The sequence below is a fragment of the Myodes glareolus genome, chromosome 17, assembly GCF_982192425.1.
Source record: "Myodes glareolus chromosome 17, mMyoGla1.1, whole genome shotgun sequence".
In the NCBI taxonomy this organism is placed as follows: Eukaryota; Metazoa; Chordata; class Mammalia; order Rodentia; family Cricetidae; genus Myodes; species Myodes glareolus.
This window is the reverse complement of record NC_142042.1, coordinates 9,395,223-9,421,125: the sequence shown is the minus strand read 5'-3', so window position 1 is coordinate 9,421,125 and position 25,903 is coordinate 9,395,223. Positions and strand designations below refer to the sequence as shown.

At 41.1% G+C, this 25,903-nt stretch overlaps 1 protein-coding gene across 1 annotated transcript in view; it reads right to left on the bottom strand.

Annotated features, from left to right (window-relative positions):
• Positions 1-25,903, bottom strand: part of Adgrl2 (adhesion G protein-coupled receptor L2) — a 618,755-nt gene that overhangs the window by 474,136 nt on the left and 118,716 nt on the right. Inside the window, exon 2 of the mRNA XM_085677553.2 lies at positions 8,879-8,967. The gene's annotated coding sequence lies outside the window, so the exon portion shown is untranslated. The remainder of the gene's footprint in view (positions 1-8,878; positions 8,968-25,903) is intronic.

The following is a 25,903-nucleotide window of genomic DNA, read 5'->3' as shown; positions in this document are numbered from 1 at the left end:
TGTGTTCATCTGGAAATGTACGGGTTTAAGGAGGCATGCCCTGATTCTCAGAGACATGCCATTGCTGTTCTTGGAGTCTTTTCATATACCCCTCGTTCTGATGCCAATACAATTTCCAGAAAATGAAATGAGGATTAGTTTATATGATGGCATAGTAAGTTGGGCTTCTTTGCATTTTCATCGCATGTTGTAGAGGTTGAGTTAATCAGCTGTGACTATTGTGGAATTAGTTGCTTGTTTGTATCCTAGAGAAGCAAGACACACCTCCCTTTAACAAGTCTTTCTAGTTTTGATTTAATTTGTCCCCCCCCCCCCACATACGCTCCCAAAACAAAGGAACCATCAAGTAGTATACAACAAGAGGAATTCAGTTCGACACAAATAAAAGGCGGACCTTTTGCTGGCAAGATGTGCTGTGATGAGAGATGCCTGTGGTTTAAGACACTATGCTTTCTTGATTGTGCAAACATCTCTGATTGGCCTCTGGAACCCCAATTGCCTGGGGAACACTGCTTCTCTCTTCAGCTGCTCAGTTTTCATGTTCAGCTTTGATGATGTTTGGAAGGGAGTGTCCTAACCCTCTGTCGGAATCTCCTCCACGATTACTGAAATCCAGTCAGCGGTTCCCAACAGCTCTGAGATCTGGTCCTAACAAAGAGCCTTTCTGGTATAGTCTTTAGATCCTACGAAACACGTTTGCGTCTAGTGGCTAGGAAGTTTTAGCTCTTCTTGCACAACAGGGATCTTTTTTGATTATAATAGACATATTTATTAATTTACAAACAGAAAGTTCGGGGCATAACTCAGTAGTGAAGCTGTTACCTCTCATGAGTGAGGCCTGAGGTTCACTTCTAAGCACAGTATATAAAAAAGAAAAAAAGAGTTACTGCATTTAAAAGCTGGGTGTGATCACTCATGCCTAAAATCATAGCCTGTGAAAGGCTAGAGGATTGCTGTGAGTTCCAGGCCAGGCTAGGTTACAGAGTGAGACCCGGTTTAAAAGAGAAAATGATTTTCCAGCAGTTGACGGTAACACGCTGTGCCTAAGACTGAGAATGCTTGGTCTCAGAGGACCCAGCCCAGGGAAAGGTTTTTCATTGAAAATTGTGTAAAACAACCTCTCTGAGGGTCACATTCTAATTGCTTTCAGAGAAAAGCTTAAATTTTGGCTATTAGATAAATACAAAGGACAAATATCTAAACCTGGGTAGAATAATCAAATATTTTAATAGGTAAAGGAGTAAAACAGCAATTGAATAAGAGTAAAGACTTTCATTGCAGACTGATTAAAATGTGAATTTTTAAAACTGGGCAGGTCACCCATACAAAGAAAGTTAAGCTTTCAGGCAGTGTATGTTCACCAGATTAAAAACTGAAGAAGTCTGAACAGAGAAAACTGGGCTGGGAAGGGAAGCAAGCTAGCCGAAAAGTGGGAGGTGAACCAGAAAATCTTATTTTTCGTATAGCTAATGTACATAAGAGAAATGGTGGAACCCAAAGAGGGCATTTACCACATTTCATAAAGCACAGAATGAACTTAAAAAACACATATAGCCTAATTTGGAAATTAAAAAATAGAAATGTATTATTTTGTCATGTATTATGTAACTCGGTATTAATATATTCTTAGTTTCTACATACTAAGAAACTGTTTTAAACGATTACAGAATTAGCACATGATAGAGGCAAAAAGGATTACCCAGGAATTATACAGTTGGCTTCATGAAGTTATATTTTTCTAAACAAACTTATAACTGAATACTTGAAGGCATCTAAAAGTCAAGGCTGTACCAGGCCCATTAACAGCCATATCTCCTGCTGTCTACTTGGCACCTACAAACTGGGTGAAAGCAAATCTTAGGCTCTCTAATTTTAGGAGAAAGCAGGATTCAAAGATACATTTACACATATATCATATATATTTTAGTATATATATATTTAATATATTTTAATATATATAAAATATTTGCAGTTCTAGTTTTAACCCAAGGCCTTGCACATGCTAAGCATGGGCTCTACTGCTCACACAATGACATACAACCAAAGTCTCATCCTACTGATTAAGTAAATTAAGACCGTAAGACAGGATGTATTGAGAAAAAGACTAGAAAGAAGAACCGCAGAAGGCAAAAAAATACTTCTGGTGCACGCCGACAAAAACTTTTGTCTTCACATTTATTTCTTGTATATTTGGGCATTTGCAAACTCTCAGCAATAGTATTTCCATCACTGTCAGAAATCTTTTTTTAAAAAAGGTATCAATGGAAAGTATGATCCCACCCCTGAAATGTCTGCAAATACAAAATGAATCCATTTTACCACTGGCGATGCCTTAAGCTAGAGGGGAAGGTGATTTCCATAGAAGAGCCAAGGTGTTTTATGCCCAATTAATTGATAAAGCTTTGAACAAAATTAGGACTCCAAAACAGGAAGGCTGAGTGCAAGGCAGAGTTGATAGACACAGGGGAAAACTGCAAGACAAATTGACACTCCTCAGCAAGAAGAGGGGTTTGTGGGTAGCAGCACAAAAAAATGCAAACTGGCAAAATGAGTGGAGAGGAAGGCAAATGAAAAATGATTAGGAGGGAAACTGGCCTTGAGCTGCACAACAAAGAACCACAAACAGGGTTTTGTCTTCTCAATGTCGAAATTATTCAAATCCATCGGGAAATCAGTTTATGGAATGAAAACAGCAATCGGATTCCTAGCCAGAGAGACGCCTGCGCTCCTGACTTCAGCCATCAACACTGGGTTTGTCTTCTGACGACCGGATCTTGACTTTCCCTCCAAGAGAAAGCACATAGACTGCTTTTACTCTCCCTAATTCACTTGCTCGCTCAAATAGTCATTGATTTTTTTTTTTTTTCTGAACCTGTAGCCCATCTGCTTGCAAAATGTTCATTGACTTCATGGGACAGATCAGTAAGTATTGGTTGATGGTAATGTACATGCACGCAATAAAACTGCCAACACAGTCATCTTCTGATACCTGAGTATAAAGAGAAGACATGGTTAGACAATAAGGCATGTTGGAGAGACTGAGAAAACTGCACGTGATGGAGAAAGCCTGGCCTTGGGTCACAGAGAGATGTGGGTTCAAATCCTTGTTTTGCTGCTCTATTTGTTCTGATGTTTGATCAAATTATCCTGTTGAATTTCATTTGTCTTTAAGTTGAGAACAGTACGTTATATCTAACGTATATTTTGTGAGAATTGAAAAAAAGTGTATGTAATTAGAACATGTAATAGGGGTGAGTCCAAAAAAACTCAGTATGGTAAGTAAGGAATATGATTGTCATCAGAACATCAGCCTGACCTTTTAAAATTGTTCTTTAAACACATTTACTTATTTAATGTGTTTGTTATCCTGTGCCTGTGTGTGTATGCATATGTATGACCGTCAGGGAAGAACTTTGATTTGGGAGTTCATTCTTTCCTTCCACTATGTGTCTCCTTGGCATTGAACTCAAGTTGGCAAGCTGGGCAGCAAGCTCATTTCTCCACTGAGAGTCTCACTGGCTTTCTTTTTATTTATCCATCCATTCATGCATTCATTTATTCATTTTTTTCGGCACTGGAGCTAAAAACCAGAGCCTTATGAGTGTAAGCAAGATAATGTTTTAGACCTGGAGAGATGGCTCTGGGATTAAGAGAAAGTTTGCTGCTCTTTCAGAGAACCCCAGTTTGGCACCCAGCACCCACGTAAAATGGCTTGAAACTCCAGCTTTAAGGTATCCAGTACCTTCTTCTAGTTTCACTCAGATGAACATACATACAAGCATAGACATACTCACTCATGCGCACACAGAAATGCAAATCACAAATCGTGAAGGAAGCCATTATCTATACATAATAGGAGACAACATGGTCACTCCATACTGGTGTTCAGCACGTAGTTATCACAGCATGGCTGTAGGCAGGCTCCTCCCTCTCCTCAAGTGGTAGTAAGTTCTGTGTTGGGAGCTTTCATACTGTTTTAATTATTTTGAGATTCACCCCAGATTGCCATAACCAACAACTCATTCCACTGTGCTATAAGATACAAAAATGAACCCTAATTTCTCCAAGTCGTTCTGTTTGTGTAACCATGCCACCTCCTGCTTTGCTCTTCCTAGGCTCCAGCCACAACTGTTCACCTTCTCTTCCACTGTGAGACAGACGTTTTGCTTGTTTGTGTTTTGTTTGGGGAGGGGTTACTTTGGCTGGTGTTTTTTGGCTTCTGCTGTTGTTTATATTGTTTTGACAAAGGTCTCCTTCTATAGCCCAGGTTGTCCTGGAACTCTCTGCATAAAGCCAAGCTGATCTAAATGCATGCATGCCTATCTCAGCTTCCCAGTTTCTTAGACAACCAAGGCATGAGCCTCATGAACTGTGCCTGACTGTGCTCTACTTTTAAATCACAACCCAGGAGTTAGAGCAAGAGCCGTTGTCGTTCCTACACTGTAATTTGACAATGCATGCAGCTTAAAATTCTATCATGAACAGACAATTTTTAGTTTTCTTTATATGGGCCAAGTTTTCTATTATTGATATGAGAATAATCTCACCCCTACACACACACACGCGCACGCGCACACACACAATTCCCTCCCCTTAGATGGTAAAGAGTTAATTCAGAGAGCAAGACATGAAAGGGACCCAAGAGTGTCAAGGTCAGTGGTACCTGCTTTACTAATAGGGTGACTGGGGCAGGCTAGAGGGTAGTAGAAAGCAGCCTGAGGGCCAACAGAATGGTGAAGGAAAGAGTCCTCAGGAACAATGCTGGTGGCCGATGGTTACTCGCTAAGTCTTCCTTGAACTTCTCATCCCTGTGGTCAAGGACAGGGAGCACCTGGATAGACACATCTTAAGAGAGGAGGATAGATCTGGGCTTATGGTTGAAGGGACATAGCCAGTTATGATGAGGAAATTTAGGTGGCCATCCTGGCTTAATAGGCAGCATGTTACATATTGCCTGATTAAGAAGCAGAGAGAGAGATGTATAGGTGAGCTGACTGACTCCCAGTCCCTTGTAGTCTGTGTCTGCCAATGAGGCCTCACCTCCTAATTTCTGGCAGCTTCCCAAAACAGAACACCAGCTGGGGCCCAAATATTCAAACATGTGAGTCTGTAAAGACCATTTCACATTCAAACCATAGTAAACAGTTTCTGTTCACAGGACCACTGTGGAAAGTCAGCAGTGGAGGTGCCTGTCTGGGAAAGGATTTCCCCTCTTCATCCTGTTGACCATGAGAGAAGGCCCTATTCCCACTAAGCTAGGGATTTTCATGGATGGGTTTTAGGCCTTTTTCTTCCCTGCAGAGTCACACACTCCTAGCTGGGGTTCTTCTAGCTCCCTGGTGAGCTGCCCAGCTCAGCCAACTCCGCCATCTTGCTTTCAGTGATGAGACATACATACACAAGCATGCTGTCTCTTACAGTTTATTCCGGCAAAGTATAGAACATCTAAACTCTGTTCCTTAAGAATCACAGGTTCCATAAAAGAATGTATCACTGTAGCTGAATATGCATATTCTTTATGTCTGGCATGTGAATATTTTTATATGCTGACTTTATTTGCACAAAGAAACCGCAGAGATCTCTGTATGAAACCAAAAATAAATTAGATTTAGTTTACATGTTTTTGTTGGAGAATGGTGGTTCATCTCAACTGTCAGTTTAATGAGGTCTAGAGTCACCGGGGAGATGGAGTGCCTTGCACATTGGTGGGGGAAAATTCTCACTGGCTTAATTGATGGGAGAGGGCCTGCTCACTGTGGGTAGCACCAAACTTCAGATTCCACAAAAGCAGAGGCAGTGAGCTGAGCACAGACATCCATCACACTCTACCTCTTGACTGCCGATGCAAGTTAGCCACCCCATTCAAGTTCTTGCTGCCTCTGGTCATGATGGGTTGTGACCTGAAATTGGGTGCCCAAAGAAATCCCTTCTCCCCTAAGCTGCTTTCTTAGGGTGTTTTGTCATAGTAATAGAAAAGGAAATCAGGACATGAAGAATCCGCTCTTAAACTAACCTTCTCCTCTTGATGTCTAAGGAGCCAAAGACAGCAGATTTAGGATTGATGGCATGTTACAGTCTGCTAAATATCTTTGTTGCTTGGGAGTTTCTCTCTAAATATCACTCTCTAATTTTGATGTTCTTCTTACCCTTTCTTAAAACTGTATCAAAGATCTTAACCAGATAACTACTAATTACCCTAAATCACTCAGAAAGTACCACTGACAATTTGGGACTAAAGCCCAACCTGCTCCCTCAACTCAACAGACATTCGTCCCTGCCCTTTATGTTGCCATGGTGATCAGTTTACTGAAAGAATTAGATTAAAAAATGATATTTGACTACTTTATTGTCGAACTTACTTAGAATTTTTAAAGTATTGCATGAAAAGAATTGTCTTAATATCTAACTTTATATTCGACACAATTACATTACCTTCAATGTATTCTATTCTTTTAGGACATTGTACATACTGACTTATATTTACAAAATAAAACAGTGAAAGAAGTATCTCAGAATCACAAAAAAGAGGAGTATCTTTTATTTTTATCAAAAAATATTTTACCCAACAACTTATTAGTAAGACTTGTACCTACTATTTCTATTTTGCCAACTTTGCCCTTTTGCCTTTGACAATGAATAGTAATATTGGCTAATACTATCCATTATGAATATGATCAGAGTATCAGGTTGGGTATAGCTCAGTTTCAGAGGATATATTTGGCATATATGCAACCTAAATTAAAACCCTAGGGCCATACACACATATACAAATTATAATAGTATGGTTAATCAAGATGATTCTGATATCCATTTAAATCTTATTATAATTACTATTTTTTGACAGCTTAGTAGACCACTTATTTAAACTTAAAATATCAAATTCTATAATTGATTACTAATGAAAATATGTCTAAAATACAGATAGCTTTTGCAATACATTCTAAGCAAAATAAATGGTACTTCTACATAATACGAACATTTCAATGGCATATGCTATCTTTTTTGCTTGTTTACTTTTTCGAGACAGTGTTTCTCTGTGTAACAGTTGTAGCTGTCCTGGGAACTAGCTCTTGTAGACCAGGTTGGTCTCAGACTCACAGAGATCCACCTGCCTCTGTTTCCTGAGTGCTGGGATTAAAAGCATGTGCCACCACCACCCAACTGGCTTTGGCTATCTTTCATATCATTTTTGGAAATAGCGTGTGATTCATCGCTGTGTGCTCATAAGCAAGACAGTGACCAAGAACATTTTAGAGATGAGGAATGTAGGTCAACTTTGCACTAAACCCTGGTTCTAAAAAACAGTGCCCCCATGTTCTTTTCTCTGGTTTGCTACTGCCAGTCCCTAAAGGAAAGCAATATGGAGGAATTAAGCCATGACTTGTTCTTGTCTGGCTAATAGCACCACGATTTTGCTCCTCAGAGGAGAAGGAGAGATGTGGATAGAAACATGGGCAATTGGCAAGTTTACCAGAGAGATGAAGTCATTAGCTGTCCATAGGCTCATTAAACTCTAATGGTGGTCATAATCATCACTGTGATTTGGAAGCAGTGCCTTTGCCCCCATGAAAGGCTTTTTGTTTTGCAGTCTCCTTTCCACTCAGCTTCCTGAAATGCTATGCCAACTGATGTTTGCATGTATCCAAGATGGCAACGAGCCTTCTAATTGCTTCTCCCACTACACTGTGTGCTGGCAGGAACGCACCCCACTTCCAGATCACTTGATACCTCCTGTCACCTTGGGGCTCGCCAGCACACATTCAAAGACAATGGAATGCCAATTATTCTCCTTCCTGGCATTCCATGAAAACATGCTGCAACTCCTTTAAGGAGAGAGGGATTTGGGAGTTTGATTTCTTTAATAATTCCCACAAGTTTAGAGAGAGTTTAGCCAGTGGGGGGGGGGGGGCGCCGGTTACATCCCAGTAACATCACACACACAACTACTAAAATCTCTTCTATTAATCATGATATCCACAAACATCAATAATAGTAATACTAAGAATGACCAAGTTTTCAGCCTATCGGAGTTGAGAGACAAAGGGACGATTCTGTAGAGCACTACAGCTAACCAATAAAGTTCATGCTTGCTATGCATCAGCAATAGTTCAAGTGTTCTCAATCTCCTGGCTTGATTGTGTTCTTCCACAGCTTGCCAGAAAGTCTACTGTTCTTCTCTGAGTTTATAGATGAGAAACCTCAAGCCCATAGTTATGTAACTCGATAATGGCGGGAACACCATGTGGTATTAAAATAACACAAATTAAATTCAGGTTGGTGTTAAAGCCTAGACTTTTTAGTTGTTACAGGTAGAGCCAAAGACTGTCTTAGAGAGGGGTAGCTTCTAGGAATTACTCTCCCCAGGAAAACAACAGGCAGTGATGAACAGTGAGTTAGATGCATGAAACCTTCTCTTATAAAAGACTTCATTTCACTTTACTTTATCAACCAGCATCTTCTTTTAAAGCCTTTATTCCATCCTATTCCATCAGCCAGCATCCTTGGGAGAAGCCCAACTGGGGCATTTTATCCCTTTACAAAGGAATGCATTCTCTTGGCTTCCTGCTCCACGCAATTCTAATGCATTTCTCCTTAACTGTGACTTGTGATGCCCGCTCACATCCCAAGGCTTGAGTGTCCTACCACCAAAAGAATCCTTTTTCACAAAACCCGGATATGTAGGCAGCCAACAGACAGCAACTAACAGGAAACCACACGTTCAGTGACTCACGTTTTCATCTCTACCTGGGACCATAATTTCCCCCTGAAATAAAGGCGTGTTGAACATCATGACTCGCAAAACCACCCACAGACCAAGCACCACACTTGTACACAATGCTTGAATTCACACAGGAGCGAAAACCATAATGCGACTTACTGTGAAATTCATCGTTTATCTCTAGAAACTATGTAGGCTCCATAGTCATCAGAATGAGTTGTGGAGTTTGGAGGAAGTGGCTTGTCAACCTAGAACAAAAGCAAAACACCCAACGGTTCAAATTCAGCATGAGAAGATCAAGAGAATGGAAGGTTCTCTAGTCTGCACCATAAATGTTAGTTAAATGTCTAGCTTCAGAGTCTAGGGATGAAGGTAGCTACTAATACAGAGGAACGCCAGACAGCAGAACCGCCATGCTTGTATCTGATTTTGGAGGAATCAGCTAAAATGAAGAGAGTAAAGGCTACAAGTGATTCCTGGAAATGAACAATGTAACTCAACCCAGGAGGGAGGAGCATTCTGCCACCCACCTGGGGAGACAGGTTAATCAGATCAATTTCACTCTTCTCTTAGTCATTAGGTAGCCATTGACACCACCTGCTCACTTGAAACATACAAATCCAAGTCAGTCATCAGCAAGCAGACAGACACCACGCTGCAAAACCCCTCTCTTTCTGCAGAGTGACAGGAAGACCAGGGCCCAACTCTGACCCCGAGAATCTGGGCATCTGCTCCTCTGGCACACACAGGTGTGAGGATGAACCAGAAAACCAGCCTCTGTGGGCAGTGAGTGGAAGACAGACATGCCCGAAGACAGGAGCTATGTAAAGTGAAAGTCAACTGGAACTCCAGAAATATTTAATGCATTTAGTGACATTTCTCTCCTCTGAACTAATTCTGTCCCTCAGATTCAAAATGGTGATGCTCTAAAGACATGCAGATAAGATACAGATTTCATTTGTTAACTCTATTGGTTTTGAGAACCACTGACTTCTTTTGGTGTTGACTACTCTTTCCCAAAGAATTACGGAAGGCTCACTTGTCTAGGCAAGTTGTCAGCTGCAAATGGCCACGATTCAAAATAACTACATGGAATTCCCAAAGGAAAGCCAGTACCTCCTCACCAGTAGAAGAAGGGGAAGGTAGTTCTTACAAATTGGTAGTTGAACTTTTCCTGCAGTTGCTACTACATGCTTTTTTTCAGCTTTTTCTTAACTCCCGACTTTCATGGGAAGTGTAGGTACTAAGGGGAGGTCATCAAAGTGCCTTGCCTACAAAGGGGAGGTCATCAAAGTGCCTTGCCTATGCAGCAAAGAAATACTCATGGTAAACTCTCCCTTTTTGTATTTTGAGACAAAGTCTCCTTATGTAGCAAGCTGGCCATAACCACTTTAAACTCACTGCCTCAGATGCTAGAATGTTGAGATTAAGGGCGTGTACTATCATACCCGACTCTTACCTTCATCCTTCTTCCTTCCCATTCTTCCTATAAAAAGAATGCATTATGTTTTAATGCCATGCACCGTTAATAACTACGGCCAGTTGAGGAGTCAGCGGTTAACTGGTCTCAAGGAACGTCTTTCTGTCAGCTTTGCACACTCTTATTCTAGTCTGAATTACCTTGTCAGTGGTAACTTGCTAACTCGGGAAGGAAAAGGCAAAGTAAGTTGTTTACCTTGCTCAAAGCTCTGGGATGGCAGCCTGCTAGTTAATTACGGCTCTCCTGCTCCTTTCTGTCTCTGGGAGTCAAAGTATCATGTGTAGGTTCTGAATACTTAAAATTCATTCCTAATTAAGCAATGTGTAGATGGATGGATTTTCTATCAAGCGAGTCTCAAACCTGTAGCAGAAAATGAAGCAGCATTTCTGGCCCGAGACAGAAATGAGGTTAATCAAGATGCTGCCTGAGAATCTACTTTCTAATAAAAAGACTTCCCTAGCAGTTTTCTAAAGTGCAAGATTCCAAGATGGGCTAACCTTTTGCATATTTTATTTTAATGTCTGTGGGGCTGAGGAATTAATCCAGGACCTCACACTTGTTAAGCAGATTTTCTACTAGTCAGTTATAGTTTCAGCTCCTCATTTATATAATTTGAGGTTGTTGATTGAATTTAACCATGATAGTAAACTTAATACATCTCTTATTCTTTGTTTCATGTTGAAATGAATTGAGAAGAAACAAGAAAGTAAAATTTTGGAGAGCAGACTAATTTGAGACGTCAATATACACATGATAGGTCTGACATGAATTGGAAGAGATAAATAAGCACATTCTGGGTTCAAACACAAGATAGACAGGGAAAGTGAGGACTGGAGCGAAGACTCAGTGGTTAAAAGCACTGGCTGTTCTTCCAGAGATCCTGGGTTCAATTCTCAGCAACAACATGGTGGCTTATAATCCAACTGTAATGAGATCTATTGTCATCTTCTGGCCTGTAGGGACACATGCAGCCGAGTATAATAAATATACATCTTTGAAACAAAAATAAAGAAAGGATAGGTGAGTGAGGTTAAAGGGTTTGACCTTCAAATGGTGAGTAAACAGGGGGTTGGGGATGTAGCTCAGTTTGTAGAGTGCTTGAGTAGCATGCACAAGGCCACCTGTTTAATCCTTATCTTCAGCTCTGCATAAAACGGAGCTTAATGCTGCATGCCTATAATCTTGACACTTGGAAGGTGGAATCAATTGTATTGCAAGTTCAAGGTCATAAACTGAGTTACAGAGTGAGTTCAACGGTAGCTCCATGCACTGCATGCCTGTCCATATAACAATAATTAATAAAATAAAGTGATCTATTCTGAAGAAAATTGTTCTTTAGGATTTTCTCCCCAGTTCTTATTTTTTCAATGAAGTTGGCCACAATCTTCCCAATTCAGCAACTGCCCTGCCTCAGCCTCCCAAATAGATGATATTACAGGTACAAGCCACTGCAACTGGCTCCTACTTTCTTCATATTTTGAAATTACTTCCTCTTAAAAAATTTCCAAGCGCCAAACAATAGATCACATTTTAATACATTAATGCTAATGAAGATAACTACTTGATTCATGTAGTGGTAATATCTGTGTTTACCCATACAGGACCAAGACTCTAAAAGTCTAGGAAGAAAGAGTATCCTTTAAACTATAATGTAGGGAAGTTTTCAAGAAGAATGAAGAAGCAGTAAGTTCCCAATACTATGAGAGCAACATTTTTTTATCTGCCAAATGCAAGTGCAAATGAGCGAAATGAGGGGTGAACAAATAGAAGAACACACATCACAAAAGATGCTCAGGAACTGTAGCAGTATCAGCTTAGAAGGGGAAGTGTCTCTGGCGTTCTTTCCTCTGGAGGAGAGACAAGGGAAAAAATGGTGGGTTTTGTTGTAGTTTTTTGAAACAGGGTTTCTCTGTATAGCTCTGCCTGTCCTGGAACTCACTCGAATTCAGGGACCTACTTGCCTCTGCCTTCTGAGTGCTGAGTTTAAAGGTGTGTGCCATGACCACCTGTCAGGAAAAGCCTTTTTAACTAAATGGGGGCAGGGGGACTTCAGGCTGCCTTATTTTCAAATAAAGACATTTTTAACTTCCAAGGTTTTAAGCAAACTCCTTTGCCTTCAATGTGTACATCTCGTTCTCTTGCTCTCCCGCCTAGGCTGTGGTGGTGTCATGTCTATACCTTCCGTTGAGGAGCAGGGCCAGTTCCACTCTATCATCTTGCATGACACAGCCTGAGGAGGCTTTTGCTATCACCGCTAACGTTGTCATTTCTCCAATTAAAACAGCTCTTAGAGTATTCTGAGCCGATTGGCACATTCAGAGAAGGAAGTTTGCCCTCTTAATTGAGGGCTTGGCTCTAGGATGGGGACATTAACCAGTAGGCAATCAGTTGGGAACAGGGATGACGATGTTTGAGCAGGGAGTGAATGGGCCAGAAATCCAATTTTGGCCTATGAAATGTCTGTAGTTTCAATTAGAGCGAGGATAGAAAATAAATTTAATCAACAATTAATTCAACCAATAATGTCAGCAATACTTAAAATATAATGTTCTTCTGAAGAACAGTATGTCATACCAATAGTATACTATAACTATATGATAAAAATGAGGCAATGAATAGTAATTAGACTATTTAGAACAACTATTAATTGGGTGTTTAAGATGCAGAAGTTAAGAAGTTTGTGAAGGTCAGTTCTCTCATGGCAAGGAGACAATAATAACATTAAAAAAACAGAGAATGTACATGAGAAGAGATTCAGTCTGGGGGAACTTTTCCTGGTATGTTTAAACTGTGTCTAAGGTTAGGAAGATTGCCCATGGGCTACAGTGGTCCAGAGAAAAAGGTGATTAATGAGAACCTACATGAGATGGTAGTAGTGGGAAATAAAAGGTCTCAAGATACCCAAGAAGTATTTCAGAGACAGTCAGTAGGAGCTGGCCACTGCCGAGAAGAACTGTAAAAGGAGAAGGAGTAGACATAGATAAATTAGAAACGTGGGCCCTACAGTGGAAGCTGGGAAGCTACCAGCAAAACTACAGATGTCTGAAGGAAGGAACCAGGGTAGAGAGGTGATAATAAACATAGGTGTGGTCCTTTCTGTTTATTGTGTCAGAAAGTCTCACGGGACAGCAGCAAACAGCCACAACCACAAGGTTATAAATTAGGAATTGAAGAAGGATGAAAGATTTCAGCACCTTTCTAATGGATGAGGTGGCTAAAGCTGAGATGGTCTAAAACCACCAAAGCTAAAGAAGAGAGTAAGACTTCACAGAAGTGGGGATTCTGGGAAAGAAGGCAGCCCAGCTTGAGGTGAGGCGAGCGGGGCTGGTGGCGGACACTTCACTACTGTAAGCCCTTAGCAGGATTTACTTAAATTTAATTAAATTTACTTAATTTTCATGATGGCCCTTAGGAAATCAATTTTGTTGTAAACTCTACTTCATGAATTAGAATCTGGAAGGGCAGAAAGTTTGCAAAGGCCACATCTTATGCCTGGCAGAGGCAAACTTCAAGTTTTATTCTACCCGAGAGTCCCTGTCCTTGACAACTGCGCACATGGAGCAAGCAGGGAACTGCTAGTTGACTTTTTGTAGTTCTCACCATTGAACCCAGGGTCTCAAGCATTCTGGACGAGCACTCTACCACTGAGCTCCCCACTCAGCCCAGAACAAGCTACTTTTCCAAAAAGAATTGCTCATAACAAAACCAAATGTCCAGCAGATTATCTGCTCACAGTTCATTTAGGGAAATGAGTCCACTCCGGGGGCTAAAGTTGACTGTAAGAGGCCCATGGAGCACAGGTGAAAGTGGAAGTTTTAATAGCATTCATCTAGCAGCATGAAAAAAAGTGTGTTCCACTTTCAGCAAGTAATCAAGCATCTATTGCACTTATCGGAGGGGCCCTGACCTCTTGTAAGTTGGAAAGGGAAGACTACCCTGCCTTGGGAAAGTGATATTTATACAGAGACTGTCTTAGTTGGGGTTACTAGTGCTGGCATAAAACACTGTGACCAAAAGAAACTTAGGGAGAACAGGATTTATCTGATTTACTCTTCCATATTCCCATTCATCATCAAAGGAAGTCAACATAGGAACTCAAACAGGACAGTAGCATGGAAACAGGAGCTGATGCGGAGAGCATGGAGGGGTGCTGCTTATTGACTTGATTTTCATGACTTGTTTAGCCTGCTTCTTACAGAACCCAGGACCACCAGCCCAGGGGCAGCACCATCTACAGTGGACGGGGCCCTCCTCCATCAATCACCAATTAAGGAAATGTCTTACAGGCTCGCTTGCCTACAGCCTGATCTTATGGAGGCATTTTCTGAGGTTCCAGCCCCTCAGATGACTTTAGCTTGCATCAAATTGAAATAAAACCATCATCGCAGAGCTTCAAAAAACTTTTTCCACTTGTGTTTTTGTTTCACTCAAGAAAACCATATACCATCCTGGGTGTGTACATATATAAAGCAGAAACACAAACCAGGAATATAGCTCAACAGTAGAGAGCTTGCCTAGTATGTGCTAGACCCCGAGTTCAATCTCCAGTTTGTGAACAATAAAAATTAGAGTTAAAACACGTATCATATGCAAATCCAATACTTACTGATAATAAATCCCCAAAATGTTATAAAACAATGCTTTCATATGCAGATAATTACACCATTTAGTAAAGACCAAAGGAAGTTTAACGAGGTGAGTGGCTCATTTGCAAACCAAGCCATGGCTAGCTATCTGACACTGTAGGCTCACAGCAGCTTCGGTGTTTTCCAGTGCTGAGTAGTGTTGTAGTTTTATACAATGCTAGGACCAAGTCTCCACAGAAACACATATCACAAAAGAGGAGCAATATATGTAGGGCTGTTTCAGAAACTACAAGATGTCTAATCCCAATCCCAGACCAAAACGTATGTAATGATTGTTTTTTTTTTTTAACTCACATCAGCAAGCCAAACAGTATTTTTAAAAATCAAACAGTGTGACACAATCCCTTCAGACAAACTAAGCCTTAGATGGTAAGGAATAGCTGTAGAAAAACATGAAAAATTTAAGTTTTTCATTGTTAAACCAGTATGCTTCTCCAAGAGCAGAAAACTTTGTATGACCCAGACAAACACTGACATGTGTAGCATACTGTTGCCTCCTAAGGACTATCCTTGTCAGGGCTACTGTTGCTGTCATGAAGCATCATGATCAAAGGCAAGCTGGGGAGAGGTGAATGCTATTCTTGGCCGTCAACTTGACGACATCTGGAATTAACTAAAACCCAAATGACTGGGCACACCTGTAAGGGATTGTTTTCTTACTTAAAACAGTAGAAGTGGAAAGATCCCCTTCTGATCTGGATCAGGTGGGAGGATAAACCTTTAATCCAGATTTTTTTTTTTTGAGGTGGAAAACTCCACCTTTAATCTGGACCACCCCTTCTGCTGACAGCCCATATAAAGGACATGGAAGAAGAATGCTCACTCTCGGCCTGCTTGCTCTTGCTTGTCAGCAAGCCCATTCCTTCACTGGCATCACAGTTCTTTTCTTCAGGATTCTGGCATATACTGATGACCAGCTGAGACATTCAGCCTCAAGGACTCACACTTGGATTACTGGATTCTTGACCTCCTGTTCATAAGCAGCCCTTGTTGGATTAATTGGACCACACCCTGTAAGCCCTTCTAATAAATTTCCTTTCTATATAAAGAAATTGATTCTGTAAGTTCTGTTCCTCTAGAGAACCCTGACCAACCCAGTGAGGAAAAGATTCATTTGGCTTATACTTCCACATTGTAATCGTCCATCATTGAAGGAATTCAGGGCAGGAACTCAAACAGGGCAAGAGCTGATGCAGAGGCCATGGAAGGATACTGCTTATTTGCTTGTTTCTTATAGCTTGCTCGGCTTGCTTCCTTACAGAACGCAGGACCAAAAGCCCAGGGGTGGTGGCTCCATCCACTGGGCTTTTCCCCATCAATCACTTATTAAGAAAATTCTCTACATGCTTGCTACAACCAGATTTATGGAGGCATTTTCTCAACAGAAGGCTATAGCTTGTGTTAAACAAGTCAGTGCAGGAGCTGAGGAGCTTCGGGCAGCCTTGCTATTGATGTGTGTGTGAAAGCCTGAATAGTGCAGTATATGCTGTGCTCAGAACCAAGGCCGTCGTGAAGCCTCAGGACACAGCATGGGCAGCACTGTCAGACACACCTTGTTCTCAGGATCTGTTTGATTCTGAATTGGTTTTTGTCCCTTGTGTATTCAGTAACCTTCAGTTACACAATTTCATACACATGACTCAGATATGTATGAGTTTGAAATGCCATGAAGATATGTGTAGTGAGCAGGAATGAGCAGGCAAAAGAGTCAAATGTCACGATTTGAGAGCCTTTAAGCAGAAAAATATTTAGGGATCCAGTTTAAAGAAATCCAGGGCAAATATATTGGATAAAAGACCCTAAAAATTTTGTGCTCTATTCTCAACAGGAAGATACTGAAGGGGTAATAATTATACTGCAGAGGGTGGAAGATAACCACTTAAGTTCCATACCTGCTAATGGAGCCAAAAGCGAGCTCAGGTTACATCTATGCCCATCTCACCAAAATTCTGATCTAGTTTACACAATTCTAAGCATCCTTCCTGGAGAAGAACAGTGTTTGTTTGTTTGCTTGCTTGCTTGCTTGCTTGCTTGTTTTTAGCAATTTTTGGTATGTGGTGTTCTAATTTTATTTCTGTTGCTGTGTGAGACCACTCTGACCAAAAGCAGCTTACGGAAGAAAATAATGTATTCAGCTGGCATGCAGTTCATACTCAGAACTGCTTTGGGGATGTCAGTGCCCCCAGTGGTCTGAGCTCTCCTATATCAATTAACACTCAAGACAGTCCCCTACAGACATGTTCATGGGCCAATTATTTTCTAGGCAACCCCTAGATTAAATACCAGTTTCACAATTGGGACTCCATACTCGGGTAGTTCTAGACTCTGGCACGTTGATATTAAAATTAACCAACACAGGTGGCATGGATAACCCATGTCTTAGTTACTTTTCTTTTTCTATGATAAGACATCATGAGCAAGGCAACTTATAAAAGAAAGCATTTAATTTAGGGCTCACAGTTCCAGAGGGTTAAAGTCAATGACTATCATAGTGGGGACAACAGCAATAGACAGACAGGCAGAATGTTAGAACAATAGCTGAGAACTCATGGTGTGGGAGGTCCTTCTGTCTATGTGTTGCTTTTATTAGTTAATGAATAAAGAAACTGCTTTGGCTTATAGCAAGGCAGAACTTCCTTAGGTGGGGAAAACTAAACTGAATGCTGGGAGAAAGAAGGCAGAGTCAAGGGAAGCCATTTGGCCTCCACCAGAGACAGATATGCTGAAACTTTGCTGGTAAGCCAGACACATGGTGATATACAGACTAATAGAAATGGGTTAAATTAAGATGTAAGATGAGCTAGAAATATGTTTAAGCTATTGGCCAAACAGTGATTTAAATAATATAGTTTCTGAGTGACTATTTTGGGTCTGGGCAGCCAGGAATGAATGAAAAGCCTCCTACTACAAACTCACATCTTCATCCACAAGCATGAGGCAGAGAGAATATGACCCCAGTGACCCAACTTCTCTAACAAGTGTATACCTACTAATTTCTCCCAAACAGTTCCACCAACTGGAGACCAAACATGTAAATGTATAAGCTTATGGGGGACATGCTCACTGAATTCACCACATCCCAATAGTATTTATCTATGGATATTTACCATGTTAGCTTCAAATATGGTATCATCGTAGATGTGGAAAGACATGATGTATATCAGTTTCAATGGTATTCATAGCTCAGAGACAACAATACTTTAAGAAAGCTCAAATATGAGTTCTATCCTGACCTCAAAAATAATATACCAATAGAAAATAATAATTGTTTCATAACAATTAGAAATCACTGGTTCTGTATTTCACATGTTTCTAGTATAAACCTCTATTCTAAATTTGTGCAATTTAATTTTTAATAACAGATCTCTAAAAAACAAAGCACTTTCCAAAGTCCTGAAAATCAAATGATTTGACTGGTGCCAAGGTACCTCTATCAAGTCATTCTAGGGCATACATTTTTAGTACTCTTGTTTTCGTTTTGGGAGAAAGTTCCTGAAATTTTAGATCAAACCTTTCTCATGTCTTTCCACACATCTCACCATGTTTATCAAGGTTTATATTGAACAAGAAGGATGCCAGGATATTTTTCCCCAAACAGGTCAAGTGTAGAAGCTGGTGAGAGAGGAGGGCTATGAAATACCTTCCATCTGGATACGAGTGCCTTACAGAAAACATGTGGCTCACTCCTCCCTCTTCTTGTGTTCCATCAAGAGAGCAGGATTCTCATATCAAATACAAGCGTATAACTTGGATCACAGCTAAGTTTATAGCCTCCGTTCCCATTATCATTCAGCTCTATTATTGTCATGTAGCCTCCTCTTTAGGAAAAACCAGTGGACCCTAAAATAAAATGATCACAGGCATGCAAATGAAGGTAGCTGAATTCTCAGGCTTTGGCAGTGTTGCTTGAGTTTGAGATGGCCTCAGAAGGGACAATCATAATATTTTTCTGGCTGTCTTATCTTGATTTATAATTTGAATCTCCATAAATGATAATAGAGAGGGCAATTATCAAAGAAATGGAAAGGGCAATTATCATTAAATTGAAAACACATCACACATCCAACACGATGAATGTCGGAGCTAAAAACAGATTTTGTGGATCTTGCAACTGTTCCAGAGGAACTTAATGGAGGCAACTTTGTCTCCCACCTCCTCTAATTAGCCAGATGACTTTGGATATATCCCCCTCCTTTCCTTTCCCTTGGATGAAAACACAAGAGCTGTTCATCTAATCTGCTTAAATAGGCACACTACTGAGGATACGCGAATAGAAGAGACTAAAGCAATTGTCTACTGAGTGTAAAAAATTTTCCTGATCTGTGTGTGTGTGTGTGTGCGTGCGTGTGTGCACATGCGTGTGTATGAACTCAGTGTGAGAAGGCTATAATATGGGTGTAGAGGTCAGACAATAACTTCAAGTGTCAGCCTTGACCATCTACTTGTTTTAAACAAGGTCTCTTCTTTTGCCCCTTCATGAGACAAGCTGTGTGGCCAGAGAGCTGCTGGGGATTCTTCTGTTTAGCTGTCACTCTCATTGCAGGAGCCCTGGGATTGCAGACATGAGGTGTGTGACTTTTACACGGTATCTGGGAATTTGAATTCAAGTCTTCATGCCCGTGGGACAAGGGCTTTACCAGCTCAACAATTTCCCCAGAAGCAGAGTTTTCCCTCTGAAGAGAAATGAAAACAGCTGACCCCTCTTGTCGATGTGACTCCAGGGGACACCCTTTTCTCTCTACCAAATCTTGCAATGAATGAGCTTAAGTGAAGCATCCATGAGGAGAAATAACAGACTGGGAGCTGGAGAGATGGCTCAGTGGTTAAGAGCAATGGTTGCTCTTCCAGAGGACCTGGGTTCAATTCTCAGCATGCACATGGCAGCTCCCAACTGTCAGTAATTACTGTTCCAGAGGATCTGACACCCTCACACAGACATTCATGCAGGCAAAACACCAATGTATGTGAAATGAAAATGAATAAATCATTTTTTATTAAAGATAATAATAAAATAAATAACTATACTGGACATCGGCATTGTCGTCAAAGACCTTTGTCTGAGATAAGTCAAATGAGTTCTCATCCGAGATCCAGGCATCAGTTCTCATGAGGAGGAGACAGAAAAGAACAGGCAAGTGTTTATGGACTCTGCTCATAGATGATCTTAGAAAATGATGCTGGGGACTGGGGATCTAAACACTGAAAACTACTTTCATTAGCTCTTTAGTATGGGAAGAGTAGTTATTTCATAGATTCTGGTGTCTGCTACTGAGGCTCTTTCTTGCACAATTTGATCCAATCCGCTTCTAGCGGTGAGTAACTAGAATTCCCCTTCTTTTCAAAAGTAATGTTTACTGCGAAGCCTAGACTCTGGCCTACTGATGCTTTCAATGTATGGGTCATTAAGCAATGGTCTGGGCATCTGGAAATGCCCAGTGAATTTTAGTCAGGTTATCTGGGTCTCTGCTCTTTAATTCGTGTCTACAAATAAGCCCAGCAGCTGTTTCTGGACAGTGCTTGACTAGATGGGACTGGCTTACTTGAGGGCAAAGGACCGCAGGTGAAGTCGGCAGGTGTGGCTGTACTAAGTTACAGAACTGGACGTTATGGTAGTGAACCAAAAGTGAGGTAAAGCTGTTCAAAAGTAAAAAGGAAAGAAAACTCAATTGCCCTTTATCTGTCAGTTACATTAAATATCTACAATTTCAGTGTTTCTATCTTCTCATGTCAAATTGTCTCTGGGCCTGTCTTTGTGAGTCACCCCCCAAAACAGATCAATACAATTTTACTATGCTCAGCATGACTATTGAAGTTACATTCTCCTTCAGATCGGAGGCCTGAGCTGGGCCTGCTGGTTTGCTTATTGGAGTATTGAATGCATGTTGTACGATCCACCGGCCGGCGAGATGTGACATCCATACCGGATTGTCTTCTGTGAATAGTTTTCCAGCGAATCGTCCTGTTTTTTTTTCTTTCTCACTTTCATCCTTCCCAGATTCTATTGCTATCTAAGAAATACTTCATTTTCAGTTTTTGGAGGTTCTGAGTATCGGACTAAGCCAGTACTAGTGCCCTACTGAGTTGTACTGCAGAAAAAAAACAAGTGCCCACCATGAATTTATAGAAACACATTCTTGTATATCTGTCATTCACCTTGAATTAAGTATCTATTTCCTTATTATTTTGAGGGACTGATTATTTTGGCCAATAACCATATTTTAAAATATCAAGAACTCAAACAAAAAGTAGTGTATTTTCCTTACAATTTCCCACTGAGAATCTGGGAATGCAGCTCAGTAATAGAACACTTACCCAGAATTTCTGTAGCCCTGGGTTCAAGGTCCAGGACTGAAAAAAATTCCCCCAAATTTATGAGTGTTTTGAATTTCCTGAAGTCTTGCAAGGCAGCTGTTGCTAAGTGATTTTTGTTCTGTGTACCCTCCCCAAGGCTAGGGAATTTCCCTTGAATTACAGGAAGTCCCTCTCTCAATATGACATTTACTTCCCTTGATGTCACAATTTCTCTTGATAAGCATAAACATTTATTTTTAACATAGTTTTAGATCTTATTTAGTATTTACTTTCAATCCCTGTGTCAAGGACAGATGGAGAAGAAAGGTCAGCTCGTGGGTCAATGCACTCACACACTGAAAGTGGAGTTAGTAAACGTGAACAATACTGTTTTCGTATTTTTGTTTAATATCTTGAAATGTCAGAGGAGTTTGTGAAAAACAGAATAGAAGAGAAAGAGAAAGAGAGAGAGAGAGAGAGAGAGAGAGAGAGAGCTAACCAGAAGTATAAGGGAAATACAATTCATGTCTAAATATTTCATGAGTAATATTTTGGAAGATTTATGCATTTTAAACAAGTTTTGTTTATCATCCCAACCCCCAGATTTTACAGCAATGTAAAAGAATACTCTATTTTCATTTTTTGGTGGTTCTGAGTATTAGACTAGGCTAGTGCTCCCCCACTGACTTCAACGTTTAAACAAACAAATAAATAAATAAGATCGGAGCATTTTCCAAAGTAGGGCAACAGGCAAAGCCCTATGCTATGTGACCACCTTGAACTTATAGAAACACACAACTATATCCATAAATCATTCTCCTTGAATTAAGTGTCTGTTATTATTTTGAGGGATAGGTTATCCTGGCCAATAAACACAATTGAAAATACTAAAAACATAAACATATTTTAAAAGACCAAGAAATTTTCTTAATTGTTTTTGGTTGTCTGTACTTACTTTTGTATGACTCCAATGATGTGTTTTAGGTTATCTGATTTTATATCCGTGGGAAGTTATCAAAAAAAATGAACGCAGCATGTAGCAAGCAGACAAAAGAACTGAAGCCTAAATCTGTGGGATTCTCAGGACTGTCTGTTGCACCAGGACATGTCTTAACTGTGCTGGTTTTGGAGGGAAAGTGAGCCTATTTACATATTTTGTGTTTCCTAGGATGCTTTCAGACTGATCTATTCCAGATGAAAGCTAAGGGTATATGGCTAAGCACTAGAACAGTTAATTACTATGTACAAGGCCTTGGATTTCCTCTCCAACAAACAAACAAAAACACAAAACATTCTTCTCTGTGTGAAGGATAATCTTTATCTTTGTCGTTTTGTTTGCTTGTACAGGCTAGGGAAGTATTCTGCCTCTGAATGATATCTCCAGACTCTGAGTTGTTGAGATAGGATCCTGTAATATAGCCTAGGATACCCCCAAATTCCCTATCCCCCTGCCTCAGATTTCAAAGTGTTGAAAGTTGTGTGATACGGCACCTGGCTCTTCCTCAATTTTAACATGTTTATAGCCCTCCCTTACTTCCATTTTCACTAGAGGTACATTCAGCTCACTGACTATTAGGTCAGCAGATATTCACTGTAAATGGAGACTGTGCTTTCATTTATTGACCACCCAAACCCAAATAATCACACAAAAATTATGCTAATTACAACACTGTTTGGCCAATGGCTCAGGTATATTTCTAGCTAGCTCTTATGTCTTAAATCAACCCATTTCTATTAGTCTATCTATCACCATGTGGTCATGTCTTCACCTCATTTTCTACATGTCTTGTTTCCTGAGGGGCTGGCTGTCATCTACTCGACTCCACCTACTTTCTCTCTTTATCTGTTTGGATTTCCCGCCTGGCTTTATTCTGCTAAGCCATTGACTGAAACAGCTTTGCTCGTCAACCAATAAAAGCAACACATATATATGAGTTCACAGTCTTTGTCTTGGAGTCTTCACATCTTTGGGGAGTAAAGAAATACTTTTTCTCTGCGTGGGAAGGAAGAAATACTTTTTCTCTGCATAGGAAGGTTTTCTCTGAGTAGGAAAACCAAGAAACATGTTCATATGGACACAAACACAGTCCCCACCCCCACAGAATGGTTTGGGCAAGATAGTGAGAAACTCATTGTAGGATAAAGTCCTAGAAGATACTAGCTGATTTCTATTGACTCCGTGTTATATGTGTGACACACTAGTCTGTATTCATTGTAGCAGTGGATTTGTTTATTCCCACCACTCTCTCTGTAGTCTCTCTGTACATTTATAGGAGGTAATTGCAATGAACTGCAGTTTTGCCCCCTCAGTGAGATGGAGCGTTGATGGCTCTCCCTCAGCCTGTGACCTTATTGACCAGGTTGATGGGTAGAGTGGGGCAGAGGCAGTTGGGCATCTAGTTCTCTTTATGTTGTCCTACTTCTATGTGGTCTTGAAGTCCTAAGTGCCTGGTCAGAAGTCAGAACCCCATGCTGTGAGAACATTCCAGTCACAGTTGGTACAAAACACAGCTCTCACTGCAAAAGGGGGAAGGCTTTTCTCTGGAGATGACATGACTTGGAAACATGGATTTGGGTTGTGGTGAATAACATCTCAACACGGAAACAGTTTCATGACGTTTTGTAGCTAAAGAACAAAGGGAAGTCATAAAGCCGGGTGGTGGTGCACACCTTCACCATCCAGAGGCAGATGGATCTCAGTGAGTTAGAGGTCAGACTGCTGTACAAAGTGAGTCCCAGGACAGTCAGAGCTAAACAGAGAAACCCTGACTCGAACAACATCCAAAAGTCAAAAATCCAAAACCAGAAGTCGTAAGTCAAGCCATTTTGCAAATGCTTTGATGGGAACATTAGCTTCGGTGAGTGACAGCAAAGCAGGAAAGAGTGTTCCACAGATTTCAGGTGTTGTCTGATGGTATTAGTTTCTGAATTGGTGGAAGTTGGTAGTGCGCTAAGTCAATGTGTCCCATGGGTTTCATGTGACAGTCTCAGGAGTGTGAGGCCAGACACAGAGGTGGGTGGGGACTGAACATTAAGTGATATTCTCACTCTGGGGGTGCAGCCTTGCACACCCAGCCAGGCACAGAGGTGATAGTCTCACTCTGGGTGTACAACTTGGCAATCCTTCCCAGCCACAGCAGCGTAGTTTCAATCAGCCCTGTGGACTTTGTAACATGGGTGTGGTTTCTCCCTGGAAGCTTCAGTTCATACTACACACAAAGGCCAGGTTTAAACTGAGCCCTGACTAAGTCTGACCTGGGAAGGAAGAATGATCTGCACAGCAGAGCCCAGCCCAAACTCAGCAAAGGGAGAGGCAGGCGGAGTTGAGTTCTCTAACCCGCTGTGTGTGCTTCCCGGTGCTTGAACTGTGCAGTGGTCAGCTGGGGCAAGTGCCACATTCTCTTCACAGATGGGCAAAGCCAAGGGAAGGAAGGGTGAACAGATAAATGAGCCACATGGCAGAGACTGGTTTCACACCCTGCCAATGTCCCCAGGCATCCTTGAATATACCATGAAGGCGCTGGCTAGTTCATGGCCCATTTTCTGTATGGACTCACAATGGTTAAAAGTGACCCACCAGTGCCCTGCCAGGGTGCTTTTCCACCACGGGACCTTGTGCTGTCCTTGTCCCAAAGGTATTATGCTGTCTATGGCTTTCCTGTGGATTGGAATCTTAGTGAAATAAGGAGACCACAAAGGAGATTGACCCGCACTAATCTATAATCCTTTCATTGTGTCATAAAATTATGAGAATTATTCAAGTGAAATAGGAAATTGACTGCCATTTGATTAAATAAAAGGGAAGGAGCACAAAGTAATTTTCTTAAATTGAGGGCAAATAACTGTCACAAAAATCAAATTTCTTGGCATACAAATAGGTCACATCCTTTGTCTAACAGGCGTATTTGGGTGGGAAAGGAACTAGTGGATGCGTGGCCCTGAATACCCTCACCCAGCACATCATCAGCCAATCAGGCCCCCTTAGCTAGGAAGGAGATCAAGCTGCCTCCTGCAAGCTCAGCAGGCGGAGGTCCAAGGGGTATTTACCATTTAGTTTAGCATTTCCACCCTGAAGACCTTTTGTGCACAGCAGCAGGACAGCTCTCAGCCCAGAGGAAAGGCGGCTGTGGATGAGGTGTGCCCCCCTTCCCGGGAAACTCCCGATGGTCTTGAAACTTTCCTGTCAGACTATTATACAATCCAGGGCCTTTTCCAAGCAGGAAGTATAATATTCCAAAGACAACTTGACCTCCTGATTGAAAATAGGCCTGGGTGAGTAGGTGGGTGGAGGTTGGGGTGATGAGAAGGGGAATTGTAATCAGGCCTGGGTTAAGTCAATCCAATTCACAGATACAAGTAAGTTAATTTTGATAGGGACACAGGCTAACGTTTCTCTTAAGACAAAAATCACAATGATTTATTCTCCTTGGGGTATGTCTCAGCTGCCCCCGAGGTTCTAAACGTTCATTAAAAAAAAAAAAAAGACAGCATAATTACAGAAAACAGTCTTTAAACAGGAGTATCCTGTTTTGTTTCCTGCATACGCATTGGGGTGCTCCTCAGAATCCTTGACAGCTTCCACCTCCAGAAGCAAGCCTCAAGATTGTCTCAAGATTGTTTGCTGGGAGTTTTCACACAGAGCTCCTCAGCAGCAGGCCCGTTGATCCTCTGGACCTGGAAGCCCACAATCGCCCTATTGTTTACTTTGCAGTCAGAAAAGCAATGGTCCCCATAATCCTACCAGCCATGTTCCCCCAGCAGCAGGTC